Source organism: Callithrix jacchus, chromosome 4 (assembly GCF_049354715.1).
Source record: "Callithrix jacchus isolate 240 chromosome 4, calJac240_pri, whole genome shotgun sequence".
Classification (NCBI taxonomy): domain Eukaryota; kingdom Metazoa; phylum Chordata; class Mammalia; order Primates; family Cebidae; genus Callithrix; species Callithrix jacchus.
Genome location: NC_133505.1, coordinates 130,820,702 through 130,843,052, shown reverse-complemented (window position 1 = coordinate 130,843,052; position 22,351 = coordinate 130,820,702). Strand labels below are relative to the sequence as shown.

The 22,351-nt window shown below is 35.8% G+C and overlaps 1 protein-coding gene and 1 long non-coding RNA gene across 21 annotated transcripts in view; one reads left to right on the top strand and one right to left on the bottom strand.

Moving 5' to 3' along the window:
• Window positions 1-22,351, bottom strand: part of NKAIN2 (sodium/potassium transporting ATPase interacting 2) — a 1,060,472-nt gene that overhangs the window by 586,493 nt on the left and 451,628 nt on the right. The gene's annotated exons all lie outside the window — the stretch shown is intronic.
• Window positions 1,460-22,351, top strand: part of LOC118153130 (uncharacterized) — a 42,455-nt gene continuing 21,563 nt past the window's right edge. Inside the window, exons 1-4 of one of the 4 annotated variants that reach the window (XR_013534530.1) lie at window positions 1,460-1,594; window positions 2,604-2,637; window positions 6,750-6,864; window positions 14,166-14,360. This is a non-coding gene — a long non-coding RNA (uncharacterized LOC118153130). Of the gene's footprint in view, window positions 1,595-2,603; window positions 2,638-6,723; window positions 6,865-14,165; window positions 14,361-22,351 lie in introns of all 4 variants that reach the window. The other 3 variants (XR_013534531.1, XR_004742420.3, XR_013534532.1) reach the window with 3 other exon arrangements.

The following is a 22,351-nucleotide window of genomic DNA, read 5'->3' as shown; positions in this document are numbered from 1 at the left end:
ATATTACATTGCTGCAATGCTGTCAGTCTTCTGTGTGCTAACGACAAACTGTTTCATTCTATTGCCCATGGGGAAAGTTAAGACACTGACTCTGAAGCAACTGATACTACTATTGGGAAAAAAAAAATTGAACACTAAATTTCTTTAAGTGGTCCAGTTTACTCAGGTACTGTCTAAAGCATAGAACTACTTACAAATATGAATATTATACTCATGTCTTGAGTTCAGTATCATGTAGCAGTGGGCTTCCCAGAGGACTTACACATACTTCTGCTCTGGTCAGCTGAATTTCATGCACACCTAGAGTAAGTTATGCTTGCATGTGTTGTCTCTCATCACTAGAATTGTATGTTTACATGATGCTTGTTGTAAACACAAATGCAAGACTAGTTATATCAGTTTTGCTTATTACATGACTTAATTATTACATATAGAATGGACTTACAAGTGGAAACATAGTCTTAAAAAATAAAAACGAAGTTTAAACATACGAAAAAGACTACATAAAGGCATAACATGAGTTTCTAAAAGCTGGAAAAACAATGATTAAGATATAAAAGGATTATCTTCCCAAATGATTTTACAAGTCTTTTAAGTTCTTATTCTGCTGTGAAGAAATCAACATTTGAAACTTCATAGACAATAAATTAAGGATATTTTTTATGCCAAAATAAAAAAGTGAAACTTCAACCAGACCCCATAGACAAATGAATTCTTAATTATATATCAAGAGTATTTTATAGTTTGAATTAAATATATCAGATAAGTATCACTGCTTTAAAAATATTTAATACACAATAATTGAATAAATACATTTAATATTTAATATATATCTGACATATTTTACTGACTACTAGCTCCAATGTCTAAAGAAAAGTTTGAGAAATTTTATCTTTATTGTGATAAGCAACATATTTCTTAAAATTCTGTGCAAAAATTTTAATATATCCACTGTATTATCTGTAGAACCTAATTTGTGATGTGGTTTAGGAAAAAATACATTTCTTTTTTTTTTTTTTTTTCTAAGAGACATGATTTTGCCATGTTGGCCATGCTGGTCTTGAACTCCTGAACTCAGGTGATCCGCCCAACTTGGCCTACCAAAGTGCTGGGATGACAGGCATGAGCCACGGTGTCTGGCTAGAAAATACATTCTGACCAACAGCCCATACCTTGGAAGAGACAGAAGCCTGAAGAGTGGTAGCAGTTAGCATACCTGATGTCTTTCATGAAAATGGTGTTAACTTTGTGAAAGTTATCAAGCATTTTCTTGTCATGGATAAATAATTAATCAGGAACCTCTACATCTATTTCCTTGCTTGACAATCTCAGCAGGAATAACTATCAGGTTCTAGAGCTGTATTGTTCTTCAGAGTTCTGACAACCATTATGACCCTTTCAAAATATATCATAAAGACAGTTTGTTGGCAAAGATTCCTTAGATTTGACATTTTATTTTGTCAGAGTTGAAGGTTTCTAAAAGTTAAAATGTCTTTTCTATCTTTATAGACTCTCCTTATCACTAGATTGGAGTTTATCAATTCAAGTTCGCTAATCACAGAAGAAAAAGATGAAGCCGGAGAAGGATGACTAAGTAGTCCTTTCCCTTGTATTTTAAATATATAATCATTAAGTCTAAGAATTGTGTATGTGAATCTATGTATCTACATGTTTACATCTATATCCATGTACTGTGTATATTTATATCCATATCGTTATCTGTATAGACCTGATAACTAAAGCCCATACTTTCCTGTCCAATTTTATATTATCACAATATGCTAAGCAACATTAAAGTAATGTAGGTATGTATGAATGTCTTTAATACCTTGAAGGTGTCTCTACCTCTGTTTCAAATCAGTTACACGTATTAGGGAGAGGCTGGCCAAGTAGTAAACCGTCATTGGCAAAATGTTCAATTAAATTAGCCCAGGTGTGGTGGGTCATGCCTGCAATCCCAGCACTTTGAGAGGCTGAGGTGGGTGGATCATTTGAGCTCAGGGAAAACTGGTGAAATATCCATCTCTACCAAAACTACAAAGATCAGCCAGGCGTGGTGGTGCATGCTTGTAGTCCCAGCTACTTGGGAGGCTGAGGTGAGAGGATCAGTTGAGCTGAAGAAGTCAAGGCTAACATGAGCCAATATCATGCCACTGCACTACAGTCTGGTGGCAGAGTGATAAATATGGGTTAAATAATGTGATAAGCCAGCCATATCTCAGTCATATACCTAGAGTTTGACCTAACAAATTATGCTTCAAAAATTTATGAGAAAATTTATAGGAAATAATTTGTCAATAAAGATTCTTAGAATGCTTCTTTATATAAAGAATTATCATGAGTATTATGGGTCACAGGTTATGACTTGGATTCAAAAAAATATTGTGTTAAGTTGTACAAAATGTATTTTACTTCAGATATGAACAATCAAGTAGACACAATAAAAATCATAACTAAGTTCGAAATAATGGTATTGCCTCCTACTTTGGCTTTTTACTCTCAGAGTTTTTGTATTGTTTTTTTTTTTTTTTGTTTATTTTTCAGTTCTTCTTGATTGGGTTTATTTGATTTACTGAAAATACATTTCACATTTCACTTTGAAGGAAACAGTCTCAGACGCCAGTCCCCTGGCTGCAGGTGAGCTCCATCAAGTCCATGCGTTTTGCTGGCATGACATCACCCAGGTGTTATACTCTTTTGCCACTTTCCATTCTGACTTATTCCAAGGGGGCTGATTGCCTTGCTGGCCTGGCATAGTCTAAAGCCTCATATGTAATTAGAGCCCTGTAAATGCATAGAGAATGGAGTAGCATCATGGTGAGAATTAGAAAGCAGCCTGGTCAGTAAAGGACAATCTACTAATTACTTGCACTGATGGTTTTTCTGTAGGAAAATATTTCTGGGGTTTTTGATAAAAGGCATATAAAATTGCCTAAACTCCCTTCTGTTATCTTAATACAAAATAAATTGCCAATTTTATGCTATTTGTTTCAGTGTATCCATTTTGAAAATTCTAAGTTTGTATTTGCTTTAAAATTGGTATATTTTACAACAATGGCATGTGCTATATGTCCTGAATTGAACTTATTTAAACAAATTTGGTATACAACAGTATTAAAAATAAAGCATAAGAAAATAATATTTCCATATTCTATTATTTCTAAGAGTAGGATACTCTTTAAATTATAAACTGTTCCAAAGTTTGTTTCCATTGTTGGAGAGAGTCATGGATAGTAATCATGAACCTAATGCACAGACATGATGTAAAGTTTAACAAAAAGAAAGCATGTATCTTTCTATTGATTTAACGTATTTGAATGAAGTCGCATGAAAAAAAGCAAATGCTATAGGTCTCAATGACTTCTGAAAATGAATATGTACATATATAGATCTATTCCTATTTCTATATCTTCATGTTTATATCCATGAAGTTTATATCCATCATGTTTATATCCATACATACAGTATATATACCCACATAATTTGAATGTGGGCCGGTCTGCATAAATGGTAAAGTTTATGTAGTGACTTCTACCAACAAATATATTATAAAAATTATGATATAGGAATTGTAAATGACATATCTAGACTTTAAACATATTAAAGATTTCAATGGGCCGGGCCCAGTGGCTCACGCCTGTAATCCCAGCACTTTGGGAGGCCGAGGTGGGTGGATCACGAGGTCATGAAATCGAGACCATCCTCGCCAACATGGTGAAACCCCGTCTCTACTAAAAATACAAAAAATTAGCTGGGCATGGTGGCGCATGCCTGTAATCCCAGCTACTCAGGAGGCTGAGGCAGAAGAATTGCCTGAACCCAGGAGGTGGAGGTTGTGGTGAGCTGAGATCATGCCATTGCACTCCAGCCTGGGTAACAAGAGCGAAACTCCGTCTCAAAAAAAAAAAAAAAAAAAAAAAAAAAGGTTGCAATACTGTTTTTGTCACCATTTTATAAAGCTGGCACTCACAAGTTCAAACTATTTTTATTAAATATTAGAAAACACTGAATGAGATATAGATTTTAAAATAGCAACTGAAGATTTAAAACTATACTTAGATAGTGATGTAATCAAGAATTTCTTACAAAAATGCAAAAATAATAAGGCTATTGCACCTGCTATTCAGCATCCTTCCCCCACTTGGGGTCCAATCTTTTTTAAGGTTACTGAGTAGTGCTAGTTTCCACATTCTACAACATAATTAAGATTTAGTGATACAGGAGGTTTTATATCTATTTTATAGGGCAATTTCATCAGAAGCAAATGGCTGGTTGAAATAACCAACTATAGATTTTTTTTCTACATTAGACTTATTTTTTATTAGAAATGTAATTTATGATTGCCCTCAAAAATCAAACCAAAATTTAGAACTGCAAGGGTACATGAGTGAATACAGGAGTGTGAGGCATGTTTGTACTAGAATACAGGAGATGAGGTGAGGCATGTGTGTACTAGAATACAGGAGATGAGGTGAAGCATCTGTATACTAGAATACAGGGATGAGGTGAGGCTTCTGTGTGCTAGAATACAGGGATGAGGTGAGGCATCTGTGTACCAGAATTCAGGGATGAGGTGCCGCATCTGTGTACCAGAATACAGGGATGAGGTGAGGCATCTGTGTACTAGAATTCAGGGATGAGGTGAGGCATCTGTGTACCAGAATTCAGGGATGAGGTGCCGCATCTGTGTACCAGAATACAGGGATGAGGTGAGGCATCTGTGTACCAGAATTCAGGGATGAGGTGCCGCATCTGTGTACCAGAATACAGGGATGAGGTGAGGCATCTGTGTACCAGAATACAGGGATGAGGTGCCGCATCTGTGTACCAGAATACAGGGATGAGGTGAGGCATCTGTGTACCAGAATACAGGGATGAGGTGCCGCATCTGTGTACCAGAATTCAGGGATGAGGTGCCGCATCTGTGTACCAGAATACAGGGATGAGGTGAGGCATCTGTGTACCAGAATACAGGGATGAGGTGCCGCATCTGTGTACCAGAATACAGGGATGAGGTGAGGCATCTGTGTACCAGAATTCAGGGATGAGGTGAGGCATCTGTGTACCAGAATTCAGGGATGAGGTGCCGCATCTGTGTACCAGAATACAGGGATGAGGTGAGGCATCTGTGTACCAGAATACAGGGATGAGGTGCCGCATCTGTGTACCAGAATACAGGGATGAGGTGAGGCATCTGTGTACCAGAATACAGGGATGAGGTGAGGCATCTGTGTACTAGAATACAGGGATGAGGTGAGGCATCTGTGTACCAGAATACAGGGATGAGGTGAGGCATCTGTGTACCAGAATACAGGGATGAGGTGAGGCATCTGTGTACCAGAATACAGGGATGAGGTGAGGCATCTGTGTACCAGAATACAGGGATGAGGTGAGGCATCTGTATACTAGAGGCTATGGAACTCATGATCCAAAAGGAGAATTTAAACGGGATGCTATTTAGTAAAATAGATATTGAATGTATAATTTTTAATATGCTTCTTCAATTTTAAATAGCTTCTCATTCCAGCTCCCTCTGCTACACACATAAATTGTGCTTATGAAAATTAAAAAAAAAAAACACTTTTACTTCATGAATTATGATGCCTTAAACCCATATGAGCTGCGGAAGTCCAACACATATGAAGATGTAGTTAGGACTTACCCGCAGGGTATTCAATTTCCTTTATCCCAAAGGAAAACAGACTTCTATCTGCTTCTTCATCCAATTCCTGAAAGTTTATCTGATAGGTGCTTCAAAATGGTCATATTCCATAGTTTGCACATCACATCAGAAACTCATCCATATAAATTGCTTGACAAAGCATAGATGGTTCTGAAATTTGAATTTCACTTTTCACCCAGTGATATGCCTATCTGAGGAAGAGTATGACAAAGAACTACATGTCTTAAAAGAACCATGAGGGACATATGACATTTGCTAAGCTGGCAGATGGTGTTGTCACCTGCTGTTTAAATTGAAACAAACAAACACACATTTATAGTAGCATATATGATATGGTTTACAAACAAGTTCTAAGACCTTAGACCTTATCTGTCCTGTTGGTATGATAGAAGACTAGGAATTAACTATGTAATGATTTGTTTTCTTCTTGACAAGAGACATCACTTCATAAAATGTATTAACATGGCCATGTTATGAAACTAAGAGCCTACAGAGTATCTCTTCAGTTGACAGGAGAAATATAGGTAGAGTCAGGCAGATTGAAGCTTGTGTTAGCCAAACAAGGCCAATGAGGAAATGTTATCATTTATAGTCTACACTTTTCTGATGTATAGTCCCAAACCTTGTTTCTTACAGATGTCATGTGGTTGCTTCAGTTATACTCTAAACTTCTGAATTTACAGCAAAAATCTAAAGGGAATGAGAGCTTCGTGACTGTGTGATTTTAATAAGTCTATCAAATTCAAGATCCATTGATAGATATTAGTAACTAATAACCTTGTATTTTACTCATTGTCTTATGACTGCTTGTATGTGTATTTAATATGCAAATGTATGAAATACAGTATCTAGTCATCATAGTTACTTAAACCCTAGAAGCCTTAGTATTTATGAGTATAAACACTGCATCTTCCTCACAGAATGTTTATGATATTCCAATGAGATTTTAATTATAACAAGCAACACTTACTAAATAATTACTCTTTGTTATGAACTTTATATGCTTCATTAATTTAATACTTATAATATTCTTTATACAGCTTTCCCTATTCTTCCCCTTATGCAGATGAGAAAACTGAAGCACCAGGTGGTTAAGGAACTTGCTCAAGGTCATGGAGACCAGAAGGCAAACCCAGACAGGCTGGATCGGGTCCACATTTGCAACCACAGCACGACACTATGTGAGGTCCCATCAATGCTTGTTATTAACTTGTTTTTCCAGTTTTTGGTCTTTTTCTTTTCTAATCCATTCCTCCACATGTCACCAAAATGATCTTTCTAAAATGCAATTCTAGCCTCTCGTTTTTATATAACTTTCCATTTTTTTCCACCAATCTATACATTTAAATTCATTCTCATATATGATAAATCTCTTTAGCTTTTGGCTTAAGCTTTCATCCCACTCACCCAATATGTTCACAAACAAGGTCTAAACTATTTTAAGAATCGACAGCATTTTTACTTTCATACCTCTAGAGCTTTCAATATCTGCTGTGCATTTCCTGTAATAAGTTTCCAACTCTTCTTTATAAGACAAAATTATTTCTACTCTTCAAGCTCTTTATTAGACTTTTTCAGTGAATCCTGCTGTAATTTCAAGAGAAATGAGTGGCCCTTCCCTGTGCTGTCTACCTCTCAGATTAAACTCATTATAGTCACATCTCCACATCACAAATATGAGTTTTCAAGTCTCTCTCCCCCACTGGACTTTGGGATCTTCCAGGATGGCAATGGAGTTTGATGCATCCTTAGATTATGAGTGCATGATATTTGATAAATATTTGAAAAACGATTATTCAAAGTCTATTTGCCCTCCATAAGAAAGTCACATAACTACCATATTAGTAGCCAGTTCAACAGTTTAATGCAATAAACATTTCTGGAACAACTAACACCTGTCAGGCCCTGTGATGGTCACGAATAGGTGTGACTAACACCTGACATGGCCCTCAAAGAGGTAGTACAGTTGCACAGGCAAATTTTCAGTTCATTTTGATATATTCCACTAACATAGGTACTTATTGGGTGCCAGACAAGCAGAGGAGAGACCCTTAACCCAGCCCAAAGAGAAAAAAAGAAAGCATAGATATTAGGCTGTCCCCATTCCAAATTGCCATTTATTTTCAATTTATTTTTTTACTTTTTTTTTTTTTTGAGACGGAATCTCTCTGTCTTTCACCCAGGCTGGAGTGCAGTGGTGTGATCTCGCTCACTGCAACTTCAGCCTCACAAGTTCAAGTGATTCTCCTGACTCAGCCTCCTCAGTAGCTGGGATAACAGGTACACAGCACAATGCCCTGCTGATTTTTGTACTTACAGTATGGATGGGGTTTTGCCATGTTGGCTAGCTAGTCTTGAACTCCTGACCTCAAGTGATCTGTCCACCTTGGCCTCACAAAGTGATGGGTTTACAGGTGTCAGCCACTGCGTCCGGTCTCAAATTGCCATTTAAACCTCAATTATTAATGTGGTAGAATGCTTTTCATGTAAAAGCTGCAGTTAAACTATAGCTCAATGACTACGACAGTCACCTAGGTTGTTACTAAGGTAGATCCCTCATGTTCTGAGGGATCCAAACATGTGAAGCAGGTGTAACTAACATTATTGAAGTGATGATTCCTTGATAATTCAAAATGGAAAGTGGGTAGTCGTCCGTAAACTTAGTGATTTGGCAAATTGATCAGTTAAGGCCATGAGTAATGGAGGTCAACATGCTTAGTTTCCTTGCATAGGAATAAAAAGAAAGAGAGTTAAAAAGCAAAATGAAAACAAGGAGAGAAGGAAAGTGAAACAAGACGATATTGTATTACAGCTTATCTGTTTATTTCTCCTATCTGAAATCTTTTTAGATGACAGTTTTGGCCTCAGAGTTTTTCCCAGAGATGTGAACAACCACATTACTGTAGCCAATCCTTTATGCTATTTTCCATCTCTATAAATGTTCTAGAAGTCTAACATTTACAGGTTATATCACAGCTTCTGAAATGAGAATTTCTTGCGGCAGTCCTCTCTAGTTCATCACAGTATTTCTCACAGGGCCAGGAACTACATCTCACACATATTACTCTCAGCACAATTATTGAGTGTTGAGTGGATGTAAGTACAAATGTAAAAGTTAGAATTTCACTTCTCAAAATTCTCAGACTGCAGTGCAAAGGAGAATTCATAGAATTAGAATTCGATCAGTCTCAACTGTATCAAAATTTTCTCTACAACAGCTCATAAATTAGAGACTTCATCTTGTTCTCTTGTTCTCTATTTACAAGATAAAAGGCAGAGTAATTCTCTTAAAATATAATAAAATCATGTCACCCCTCTGCTAAATGTTCTCCAGTGGCTTCCCATCTCAGAATAAAAGGAACACCTGCAAATGGCCCGAGTCTCCTCCTGATTGGTCTCAGCGACCCCTTCTCTCCTGTACCTCCCCTGCAATTCACTACACTAGGTCTCCTTGCTGATTCTTGAACACAGCAGGCATTCTCCTGTCTCAGCCCTTGTACGTATTCTGTCCTGTCTGCCTGAGAACTCTTTTCCCAGATACCAGTGTGGTTTACTCTCACTTCCTTCAGTGATTTACTCAAAAGTCATCGTCTCATTAAGAACTTTCTAGTCACTCTGTCTAAAATTACAATCTCATCTTGACCACACATTGCTAATTTCCCATTCTGCTTTATTATTTCTCATTTGCATTGAACACTATCTAACACGTTATGCATGCTTTTTTGTCTTAATGATTTCTCATCTCCACTAGCATGTAAGCTCCATGAAGACTGAGGTTTTTCTCTATGACTTACAAACATATTCTTAGTTGGTAGAACAGTGCTTAACATTTCATAGGGTGCTCAATATATACTGCTGAAGAACTAAATGAATCTCTATTATGAAAATGGCTTTTTGAACATAACAAAAGTGTTATAAGGAAAGGCACTTACTTGTTGCTATAGTGATTTATCAATGCAGTTCTAACTATGCAATCATTACTAATCATTGAGTTCATTATCTTCAACAAAATCATAATCAATTAGAATCAATCAAGAATATTAATCCTTTGATCTAATTTCTATTTTGTCAGAAAGCAGAAATCCCTTGGCATTAGAGTGTCTTATTCACAGAATGGACCCACAACCCTTTAGTTTTGTGTACAAGCTTGAGGAATGATGAAAAGGTGAAAAAAAAGAGGTGTCCAGGGAGATGACTCCACCTGCAGCACGGGTCTAGATAGCCAAGAACCACCATAATAGTCCTCTAGGTATTAGTAGCCTTCAGAGACAGAAAGTGGACCCACTCTGCCTTGGGTTTGATTTTAAAGGTACAAGTTCTCCTGCTTCTGGTCTGCTGTGGCTCTGTATTTTTCGTGTATTCTTTACCTATTATCAATAACAACAATGACAGCAAGACTAGTAGTCATGTAAGCAACCACTTACTGAGTACTAGCCTATCTACACCAAGTCCTTGGGTGATATTGGTTGGTATCTTATTTTGAAACTGGTCCATAGAACTGATGTTAATAGTCTTTTAAAATAAACATAGAAACTGACTTCCTTGGTTTGAAAGCCTGAAGCTTACACTTGTGTAACCTGAGTTCTTTTTTAAGGAAAGTGACTCTCAGCCCTCCCAGAGAGTATCAAGGGTTTGAAACTCACCAGACCACGACACGCAGACAATGAAATGCCAGGCCTCTCATCCTCATGGTTTCTGTACTCCTCTCTGATTTCCGTTTACTCACATGTAGTTGTTTTCTTTACGCACTACATAAATTCCTAATTTTATTCCAATTTGAGCGAGATCTCCCATCGTCCTTGGCTGCAGCACTTAAATAAAGTCTTCTTCCCTGGCAATACTTATTGTCTCGGTGACTAGCATTCTAGGTAGTAAGCAGCAGGACCTAGATAAAAATCTACGTGTTTCAGTAAGAATTTTAAGGTATTTACTTGTATTTTTTTCCTTCTAATATTTTATTATCCCTTTTCAGTAATCTTCATTGTCTAGGTACTGGGCAATTTCATTCTTGCCTCGGGGAGGTGAAAGGAACGGACAGGATTAGAAAGAGCCAGTGAATTACTTGAAAATTTGTATTAAGAGGCTGTGCCCTTATAAGAAAAGAGGTTCAGGAGGATCAGGTTGCCTTTGTCCTCCCCTACAACTACACTCCACATCACCAAAGATTAGAAAGTTTTCATCCAGGATGCAGGTAGCCACAGGATGAAAGAGGTCTCTATGGGTCTCCAGAGTACAGGAGAACTCATTGCTTCTACACTGTGACCTAAGAAATAAGGTCAAGGAGAAATAAGACTTGACATAAGAAACAAGACAAGGAGAGAAAATGGTTGAGAAGGGCTTTGAAGTAGAGAGTGCCACATAGAGTACGGAATCAACAGAAAGTCAGCAGACTCGAAGCAGACAGACAGGAACGATGGATGCGTCAGTGGTGTACTGAGGTAAAGCCCTCCTCAATAACCAGCTCCATGCAACATCTATACAAATGGGCTCAGGAACCCCAGCTTGAACAAGAGGCTGGGCTTTCATCTGGATTTACAAAGTACTTAATGGAAAATTGAGAAAATTTCAATTATCTAATGATATATATCATTGGAGGAACATCTGCTCTCAAAATGTCTTGGAACTATATAAGTTAATGGAACCTTGACAAGACTAGAGAGAAGAGAAAACTTTCCCTAATGACTAAGGTTAAATTTGCCACCAGTCAAGCAGAATAAAAGTTATAAGAAGAAATTAAGTTGTTCTGTAGAAAGTGAAGAAGATAGCTTCTGCTTACCCGAGATTCATATTTGCTACATACATACTATTTAATTTCCTCTTTGAAACAATCTTATGTGATGAAAACTGTTATTTTCCATATTTTATAGTTTGAGAAAATTAGTGTCCAGAGAGGTTAAGTAACTTGACTGAAGGTTTGACTGGTTCCAAAGTTATGTTCTTAATCTCTGCACTGTATCGCTTCAAGTCCTGTCAGTTTTATATTATTAGATATTACATAGTTTCAAGTTATCGTTTTGCTTTCCACAGTTCTCTGGATATACTAAAATAAGAAGCTAAGAAAATAAATTTTTTAATAATATGTTTACTTTAGTCTTTCGGTACAAGCAGTTGTACCAAAAACGAATGAAGGAAGAAATTAATTAATGAAGATCACCTCCATAATTCAAGCTCTGATCCTTCATTCTTGCTGTCACAGGGCACACTGAAACAACTAAATAATGCAGATATACAAATCTACAGAGTTGTGTGAGCATAGGCTTTGGACCATGCTAGGTAAAATCCCAGCTTTACCACTCAGCAATTGTGTGACTCTGACCAATTTAATTACTCTTTCTACACTTCAGGTGTTTTTCATCTTTAAAAAGAATATAACAATAGCATCTACTTCATATGACTGTTAAATAATTAAATGAATTAATTACAGGCTCACAGCTGTAATCCCAGCATTTTGGGAGGCCGAGGCGGGTGGATCACCTGAGGTCAGGAGTTCAAGATCAGCCTGACCAACATGGTGAAATTCCGTCTCTGCTAAAAATACAAAAAAATTAGCTGAGCTGGGTGGCACATGCCTGTAATCCCAGCTACTCAGGAGGCTGAGGCAGGAGAATCACTTTAACCCCAGAGGCAGAGGTTGCAGTGAGCTGAGATCATGCCACTGCACTCCAGGCTGGGTAACAAGAGTGAAACTTCATCTCAAAAAAGAAAAAAAAAAAAGAATAAAATGAATTAATATATGTCCAGTGCGTAGAGGAGTGCTTGCCACAAGAGAGTGCTTTATAAGCATTTGCTAGGTTTTGAAACGGTAATGGAAGTGCAACCCCATCTCTATTTCAAACTGTTATTTCCTTTTATATACTGGAAATTAGAGTAGACCTTTAGAGTAGGTCTTACGTAAAATTGAATTAGGTTATGTTGTTTTTCAAATGGGCTTTCATAAATGGTACAGGAAATTTGAGTTTTCATTTACATAAATAATTCCTAATTTATAATCAAGAAGTCTCAAATTAAATATGTTATACTCCAAGATAAAGTACATTATTCAGAAAATACTGGGTGAATACATTAGTTCTGAGCGAGTTGAAAGATGAATTTCAAACTCTGAGCTCATAAGAGCTGTAGGAAGTTTGAGCAACCTGATTCCTGAAGCAAATCTTAAACCACAGACCTGGAACTTGGCTCTATCAGTTAGAAGTTTCTGTCAGTGGAGCATTTTTAAAGGTGCATGCAAGAGCAACCAAGGCTTGAGGTTAGAGATCCCCAGAGAATGTTTTACCCTTTGGTTAGTCAGTGTAACAGAAATTATAAAAAAGAAAATTAGCTGAAAAATTTTCAGTCATCTGCTTTCATCCATTTTGACAAGAGAATGGGCTTTTTGCATGACCAGTCTGATTAGAGGTGTGAAAATTGGTCCTCTTGTGAAAAATAAAAATAAAAATAAAACAAAAATCAAAACCCAGTCAGTGACACTGCCTTAGAGGAAAGCATCAGAGATCTCAGGCGTAAGATTTTATTTATCTCCCTTACTTCTAAAAGAAGTTATAGCTTTCCCATACGGCTTGTGTATTAGTTGTCATCTAATATTTTACTAAAAACAAGAATGCTAATTGAAACTTACCCCAGGAGGAAGGGCATTGCTGAAGAAAATGATATGAAGATAAATTCTATCCTCTTGACACACATAATAAATTCTATTTGCTAATGTTTATTAGTGCTTACAATATATCAGAAATATCTTTCCTCTAATCACTAATACTATCATATAGGCTCTTAAGTTGTTGCATAGATGAAGAAGCTGAGGTACAGATATTTTAACTAAATTGTCTAAGATCAAACATTAGAGAAAAGACTGTAAACTAAATTCTTCAAATTTCCGAGACTATCTACCCTTAATCATACTAAACTACTAAAATAGAAATGTTGCTAGGACAGAACTATCGGATTTAGAATTGTGTGGTTTTTTTTTCCTGATCTCTATTTCTGGTAATGGGACTGAAGTTACATAACAGCGTTAATGATTGCCAGTTTGCATCTATTTCCTGGTTTACCTTTCTACGGGCTCTGAATGGCAAATGTGGTTGGTTAAATTTTAAACTGATCAGATTGTGCCTTTCATTCTTTAACGAGTTTATGAATTATACATAGATACATAAGGGCTCCCTGAACTATCTCAGTTTTCTCAGAAATATGTGAGAGGAAAGTCACCTTCATTATAAACCAATGTAGTTTTCCTGAGATACATTTATGACCTGTATCTGTGGGTGATGACCTTTTGGATTTTTGCTGCCACAACATTTCTCTACCTTCAAAGTATTTTTGCCCAGATGATGACCTCAGTGCCCAAAGATTAAATGGCTTCCTTTTTGCCAGCTGACTTGTTGAGAATGACTAACGTGTCAAGGCTCCAAGGGGTAATTTCCCCTATAAGAGAGTGATTTAATTGGATGTCTGAAATCAACTTTCTATTCCATATCTATTTGTCCAGTGGAGAGGAGCTTCAAATAAAGGTGATACTGCTCCTTTGACTGCAAAGGTTTTGAAGAGCAGAAAACTATGCAAGGACATGATGCCCCAAAGACACCAGCACAACAGAATATCTGTAACTTGGGTAGAAGAACCAAAAACATAACAGAGACTGTGGAATTTCTAAACCAAAGGACGAGTAAGAGCCTATTTTAAGGTAAGCATCCTATAACTGGCTATGACTGCGGCAATGGTTTCAATTATGGTTTGAGCAAATAGCGATTCATGTGGTTTGTTTGTGCATCAATGAGCAACACAAAGAAGTTTGGACATTCTGATCACTGACTGTGATAGGCTTTTCCTCATTTAGTATTCATAGGTGAGCCTCCCTTTCTCTTATTTTCTGTTTGTAACAAATGTACAAAATGGAAGTTTTCCTTCTATTGCACCATGACTGTTGAATAAAAATGCGGCATTCTCCGCAAAATAGATGGATCACATGGTTATCCAGCAGCTGTGCCTCATTCAAACTACCAGCATGAATTAACATGTCTTTACAGAGTGAGGAGGTAGACAACTACTTTGCTTCTCCCTACACCCCCAGGTAGACACTGTTCAAACAAATGTTTGAAATTAGATAAGTATTTTTTATTTTTAGCAGAATATGAAAAATTCACAAATTCTGGTATATGAGCACATAAACATTTAGTCATTTCCCAAATATACAAGTGTGAAATGGCTGTCATAAATACAAATGTTCAGAGCTGTACACAAGATGGGGCCATCCACATTACAGCAGCATGCCTTCTTGCATTTTATCACAGCACTAAAATATGCAATTTCTTCCCTTGAAAAAGCACTGTTATGGGCATTATAAAGAAATGAGCCACAATGAGGTCTGAGCAATTATCACCCTGGAGGGAAACACACTGATGCAATTGAACAGGAATAGCTGTTTAGACAACCGGACTCTACTAGTTCACTATTGGAGCCAAGGAGCCTAATTCATCACCTGGCCTCAATTTTAGGAGACTTCCATTCAGTGTGAGGACTAAAGCAGTCAGGGAACTTAACGAGAAAGGCTATTAAGCACGATAGAAAGCTGACTCTAAATAGAGGTGACTACATTAGAGTAATAATTAGGTGCTCATCAAAAGAGATGAAGCATATGTTACGACATATTATTGTTTTGTAATGCTTTTTTCTGTTGCTGTTGTTAAAGCATTTGACTACCTAGTTTTAACTTTTCTAATATTTTGATATTAGATTTCTAGTATTTCAGTATTTAAGGATGGGAAAACAGTGCTTAGAGGAAACTGCCATCAAATTTTAGTGTCATTTTAATGATGAAGTAATGTAATAAGACTTCTAAGTTTTTCATGTAGGATTTCTTCATATTCAAAATCATTATCTTGGCCTGAATCATACCTATATTTGTCACATCCTTTCATTTTTGGAAAACTCCCATTATTTTAGCTTTTATAATAAAACAGTGAAACAAAGCCCACCACAAGTGGAAAATAAAAATACAAATTGATCTGCACAGCACCACTATACTCTCCAGTGCCTCCCACCACAAAAAGTAAGAAGAAAGCAATTCACCATTTCCTAAAATCCAGTCTCTTCATAAAATGAAGTACAATACTTTGGCAGATGTTGCTCTCATAGGGATGCCCTTTACCATCAGCTACCTAAATATAACAAAACAAGAGTGAGAACTTGCTTGATTGGAAAAAGCACTTCAATTGAAAGTAGAACACTTAGGCCAGGCACAGTGGCTCATGCCTGTAATCCCAGCACTTTGGGAAGCCAAGGTAGGCGGATCATCTGATGTCAGGATTTCCAGACCAGCCAGACCAACATGTTGAAACCCTGCCTCTACTAAAAACACAAAATTAGCCGGGTGTGCTGCTGTATGCCTGTAGTCCCAGCTATTCAGGAGGCTGAGGCAGGAGCGTCACTTGGACGACCTGGGTGGTGGAGGTTGCAGTGAGCCAAGATTGTGCAACTACACTCTGGCCTGGGCGACAGAGTGAGACAGACAGACAGACAGACAGACAGAAAGAAAGAAAAAAAGGAAGGAGAGATGGAGGCAGGGAGGGAGGAACACTGAATAAAACAACCACTGCACATAAACAATGAGTATTACAGAGAAGATGACACAAAAAGAAAAGAATATTTCTGGGTCACTGAGTGAGTTATCAACACATACTAGGAGATAATAGGTATGCTATTGCATTCTTTCAAACAGCATTCATGGTCCTCCATGAAAATTTTATAATGAATGCTATTAGGGTTTAGGGAGGGTTTACTTCTGATTTTCAAGGTAAATAATAATAATAATTGAACACTTACACACACATACCTCACCAGAAGAAAGAGGGTACTATTGGATTACGGAGAACTTAAAGCAGCCTCCAAACTAACAAATTGCCCTAGATTTGCTTTACTTTGGCAGGAAATGATTAGAAAATATAACTCTATCCCTATTTTATTTTTTAATCCCTTAAAATGGAGATAAATAACATCATCACTACTTGCAAAAGACATGATTTCCTAAGCAAACAATTAAAGAGAATCTACAGGAAAGTTTTAAGTTTGGTTGGTGAACTTGCCACATACAAAAGCAAATGTTATTTATATTTGGTAACAACAAACATTTAAAAATGACATTTTGATAAAAGACAGATTTAACATAATACTGAATTTATCAAATAACTAGAAATAAAATTAGTGGAAAATGTGCAAGTCTTCCACATTGAAATTTATAAACATTACTGACAGAAAAGACCAATTAAAATAAATACAGGGATAGACCATGTTCATGAACTTCAAAACGCAATACTGTAAAAATGTCAGTTCTCTACCATGTTATTCTATAAATTCATTGTAAAAGTAATCGAGATACCATTTGATATTTTCTTCTCTTTCTTATCTTAGAAATTCTGAGAAGTATAGAACTACAATTAGGAAGACAAAAGGATATACTTTCATAAATTTTATTTAACTAACATAGTTTTCGTTCTGCATCACACACTGTTCTAAGTGCTTTACAAATGTAAACTCATTTAAACCTTTTAACAACCTCATGAATTAGATATTGTCATTACGTTTAATTTAGAGACAAGGATATTGAGGCACAGAGATTTTATCTAAGTAACTTGCCTAAAATCACAAAGGTAGTTGATTGAACCCAGAAACTGTAATTCTGTTTTTTAACCACGACACTGAAGTGAAGAGGAAAAAGAAGCAACTGGATCTTCTTCTGTTCTACTCTGATAAATTTGGAATGTATTTGAGTTAATGTCTAATTGTCACCAAAGTTTGTCTTATCTATATATTTACAAACACATATATTTATGTTATACATGTTATACATGCACACACATATTTTTAAAGAATAAAAATACCAAGATGAATATAGCCAGCAAGTTAGAAGTCTTCATGTGTGCCTATCCACCCCCTATTTTCATTATCTCATCTTCCTCCTTCAGATCCTGAAATTTGTATTAATGATTCCTTTTCCTTTCTTTGTAGTTTTAGCACCTATGCCTGTACCACTAAAAACATATTTTAAGCTCATTATAGAAATGATTCATAGTTTAGAAATTCTTTTATGATTTATATTTTGCTCAAAAGTATGCTTTTGATATTGGTTGTATGACACATTTAGCTGTAGACTTTTAACCAATTTTCAATGATGCATATGGCATTGATTTGCCATTCTACTATTAATGGATTTCTGGGTAGTTTCTCATTTTTGGTATATATTTGTGTGACTATGTGAAGCATGTATGAGTATGTACCCGCACCCATGCTATTGCAAATATTACTGCTATATATATTCTTTTTAAATTTCATTTTTAATTGACAAATAATAATTATACATATTGATGGGGTACATAGTGATGTTTCAATACATATAACGTATAGTGATCAAATCAGGAAAATTAGCATATTCATCATCTAAAACATTTATCATTTATTTGCGTTGGAAATGTTCTTATATATATCTTCTTTGCAGGTTCAAGAATATCTATAGGCTTAATATTTAGAAGTATTATTGTTAGGCAGTATGACATGCAAACCATCAATATTTATTAGGTAATAGCAATCATTTTTCCAAAGGATTCTATCGATTTGAATTCCTATCAGAGGACAGTGGAGGGTCCCTTTGCTCTACATCCTCACTGACACTCCTACACCAGTAGTACATACCAACAATATTGACTAACTTTGTAAGGTTTGCCAATCTGGTGGTTTATACTAAGTTATCAGTGTGGATATAATTATCATTTTCCTCACTTTTAAAGAGTTTTAATACCTATACAGATAATTATTAATAATTTTGATTTCCTCTTTTGTAAAATATCAGCTCACTTCTTTACTCCATTTGTCTACTGAGTGTTAGTATTTTACTTAAGTAGAAGTTGTTTGTGTAATTGGTAAAGTAATATTTTTGTTGTGGTGATTGTTATGTTGTTGAAATAGCTTCTTCCAGGCTTGACATGTCTTTTCTTCTCTTTATAATATTTTGATGTATAAAAATTTTTTTATGCTAAGAATACAGACATGTTACCTTTCTTTTGGACACAATTTACATGTTCTATGTTTTTCCATTCTTTAGTTTCAATCTGTCTCCTTATATTTCAAGTTAAAACAGAATATTACTGGGTTTCGAAAAATCTAATCCAGCAATCCTTTTCTTTTAACTAGAGTGTTTAGTGAATTTATTATTTCTACACACTTTATTTATTACTATTTCCACAAACTTATTTTATGTTTTCTAGTCTCTTCTTTTTTTGTACCTTGTCCTATTTGAAAACAGTAGACGTTCCCCATTCAATTTTTAAATTTAACTTGTTTAGCAAGTTTATCTGTGTTTATTCTTTTAGTGATTTCTTGAGCTGTTTGAGAATGCATATGCTATTTGACATCATTTAAATAATAATCTTTATCTTTCTTCAGATTATATTAAATCCTACCATCTCTTGCCAGCAAGTGTGCCAGGTTTTGCCCATTATTCTACTCTTTTCCTCTTCATGAATTAGGATTATAATTTTTTATTCATTCAGTATTTGCTTGGATAGACTTACATACGTACCCATATCTTTACTAACATTACCTCCTACCTTCCAGTTGCAATCATATTCCTTTTATCTGAAGCACTTCCTTCAGATTTTCCTTTAGTGAATATATTTTATTGATAATTCCCTCACTTCTTTGTTGTTTAAAAGATTTAAATTTTGACCTAATGCTAGCAAGACAGTTTTCCTGGGTTTGGAATTCTAGGTTAATCCTTGTTATCTCTTAGTAGATTGAAGGTATGATTTTACAGTCTTGTTGTTTTCATTGTTGCTGTTGAGAAGTCTGACATCAATTAAACTTCCAGTAATTTTACATGGTGTGATTATTTTCTGGATGTTTTTAAAATCTCCTCTTTGTATTTGGAGGCTATAATTTTATTATTATATGCATAATTGTAATTATTTTTTAAATTTATTCTCCTTTGAATTATTTGGGATTACTAGATTTTAAGATTGGGCTCTAAAATTCTGTTAAATTCAGGCTGCTATAACAAAATACCATAGACTGAGCAGCTTACAAAGAACAGAAATGTATTCAAGGAACCAGCAGATCTGATGTTTGGTGAGTACCCATGTGCTGATTCATAAATGGACATCTTCAAGCTACAGTCTTTCATGGAGAAAAGAGAAAGCATCTCCATGGGGCCTCTGTTATAAGGGCACTAATTCCATTCACAGGGGCTCTGCCTCACATTGAACACTGGGTGCAACACATGAATTTGAGGGGACTTGAACATTCCATCTATAGCACCCATTATTCATTCCCTATTCTCTCTACTAGTGCTTTTGGTATTTTAATATTATAACATTTCACTCGATCCTCTCTTTTCATCTTTCTTTCCTATTGTTTATCTTTTTGTGACTCTAGACTTTACTCTGCATTTATATTACTTTGATTCTGTTTTCCTGAACATTATATCTTTATCTCTGACTTGCTTATTTATTACTGTGTTTTTAACTTCAGTTATTATAATTGAATTTTATTCTATTTGATTCTCTTTCATTCTGCTTTGTTGTTCTTAGACACCCATCCTTTGTAAAGAATCACTTTAAATTAAATTCCTGTCTGAGATCCAGTCCCGGCCCCCCAAGGTAATCTTACTTGGATTAAAAACTGCCATAAAGCTTTGCATGATTATGAGATCTCAGCACAAATTGTATGCTATGAATTCTCAAAGTGCACCTGTCCCCCCTATCCTAGCACCAAGGTCAAAACAGCAGTTTCCTTACCATCTTCTTCTGTGACAGGGCTTTTTTCTCATTCACCTTTATGTAGGCTACAGTCCTTTGAAAATCTAGCATTGTTGAGATCTCACATTAGCTTCCCTACATCTGGCCAGCTCTAAGTTTTAACTTCTGCTGTCTGTGCTTCAGGTAGCCTTCAAAGAAGAAACTCCAGGACACAAGAGTTCAGCATAAACCCTCGGGATGAAAGCTAGACTGGGTGTTCACTAAACTCCCATGGGTTCACCTTTCACTTTATTGTGATACTCTTTGGAGTCCCTGTTGTGTGTGTGTATATGTGCTGGCCACAAAGTGCATTTAAATAGATTTTCAGAAATATTTTTATCCAGTATCTTATTGTTTCAATAAGAAGAGTGTGTTTCAGGTAACTAATCCATCATACTAGTAAAAATGGAAGCCTTGTCCTGTCTTCTTAGTGAGAGAAAATGGATCATAAATTGGCATGTATAAAACATTTGCCTTAATGATTTAATGCAATGGGATTCATATGACTACCTCCACACCTCTCCTTAGAAAGAGTCTTATGCCACTCCCACTCTCTTCTATCCCAAGTACCAAAGACATCCTTTGATTCATTGTAATGACCATTGTTTGGCAGAACCCACTTACTTTAACAGAGGAGAGAGCAGGAGCTTTGCTGTCAGGAAAATAAGAATCCTGGTATTACCATTTAGTGCCTGAAACAAACTTTTCCAAGCTTAGACTAATCTGGTTATAGAGGTGTTATGGCTACATAGTAGATGCTTGAAAATTGTAGCTAATTGTGTAGTGTAGATTTCAATATATCTTTTTAAAATAACTAGACCAACAGTTCTTATTTACTGAGATTTAGTAACTAAATTTTAGTAATTCATTTTGTCTTCAGAACATTTCTTCTACTTGTCTGTTAATCTCATGTCATTTTCCAGTATCTGTATATAGAATAGGATGCTCTGATGGGATAGTTATGCTTTGAGATTATATAATGTCTATTACAGGAGAAAGTTTGCTATAATTGTGCCTTGTCCTTGTCTTGTGTTAGCACATTGATATTTGCAAGCAGATTCAGTTGCTTAGTCTACCACTAGATTTAGATCATAGGTCCATATGACAAGAAGCGTGCCTGTATAACCAAGCAATTCATTGTAAATCACGACTTAGAATGTGCTTATTATATGCCCAGTGGCATCGAACTAGGATTTATAAAATATGATTTACCCTTTAATCTGCTAGGGGAAGTTATATTTATACATATAAAATTATAGTTCCACATATAAAAGTATAAACTACTTAAGGTAGTCTATTTTTGGTTAATCATAAAGTACAACACAGACTAAGGAATGTGAGATGATGTTTGAAGCATAAAGCCATAAATTAAAAGAGCCTTTTAAAAATCCTTGGGAATTGATAAACATAATTAGTTAACTCGCATTTGAAGTATATGAGCAATATATATAATGAATAAATTCATAAGTAAATAATACATTTATTTATTAGAGAAAAGGTGGGGGAAAGGAAGACATAAGATAAACACAAGTACACTAATTAACCACGTAACAGTGGAAGACATTTATGTACAACTGCTATATGTCACCTCTGCTAAATTTCCAATATGTCACATTTAAAAGGAAGGCAATTCAAAAACCATTTTATGATCATTCTATTTCAGAATGAAGAAACTGAGGACAAAAGAATTTTTTTTTTTTAGACAGAGTTTTGCTCTTGTTGCCCAGGCTGGAATGCAGAGGCACAATCTTGGCTCACTGCAACCTCCGCCTCCTGGGTTCAAGTGATGCTCCTGCCTCAGCCTCCTAAGTAACTGGGACTACAGGTGCCCACAAACATGCCCAGCTAATTTTTTATTTTTGTTTTTAGTAGAGATGGGGTTTCACTATGT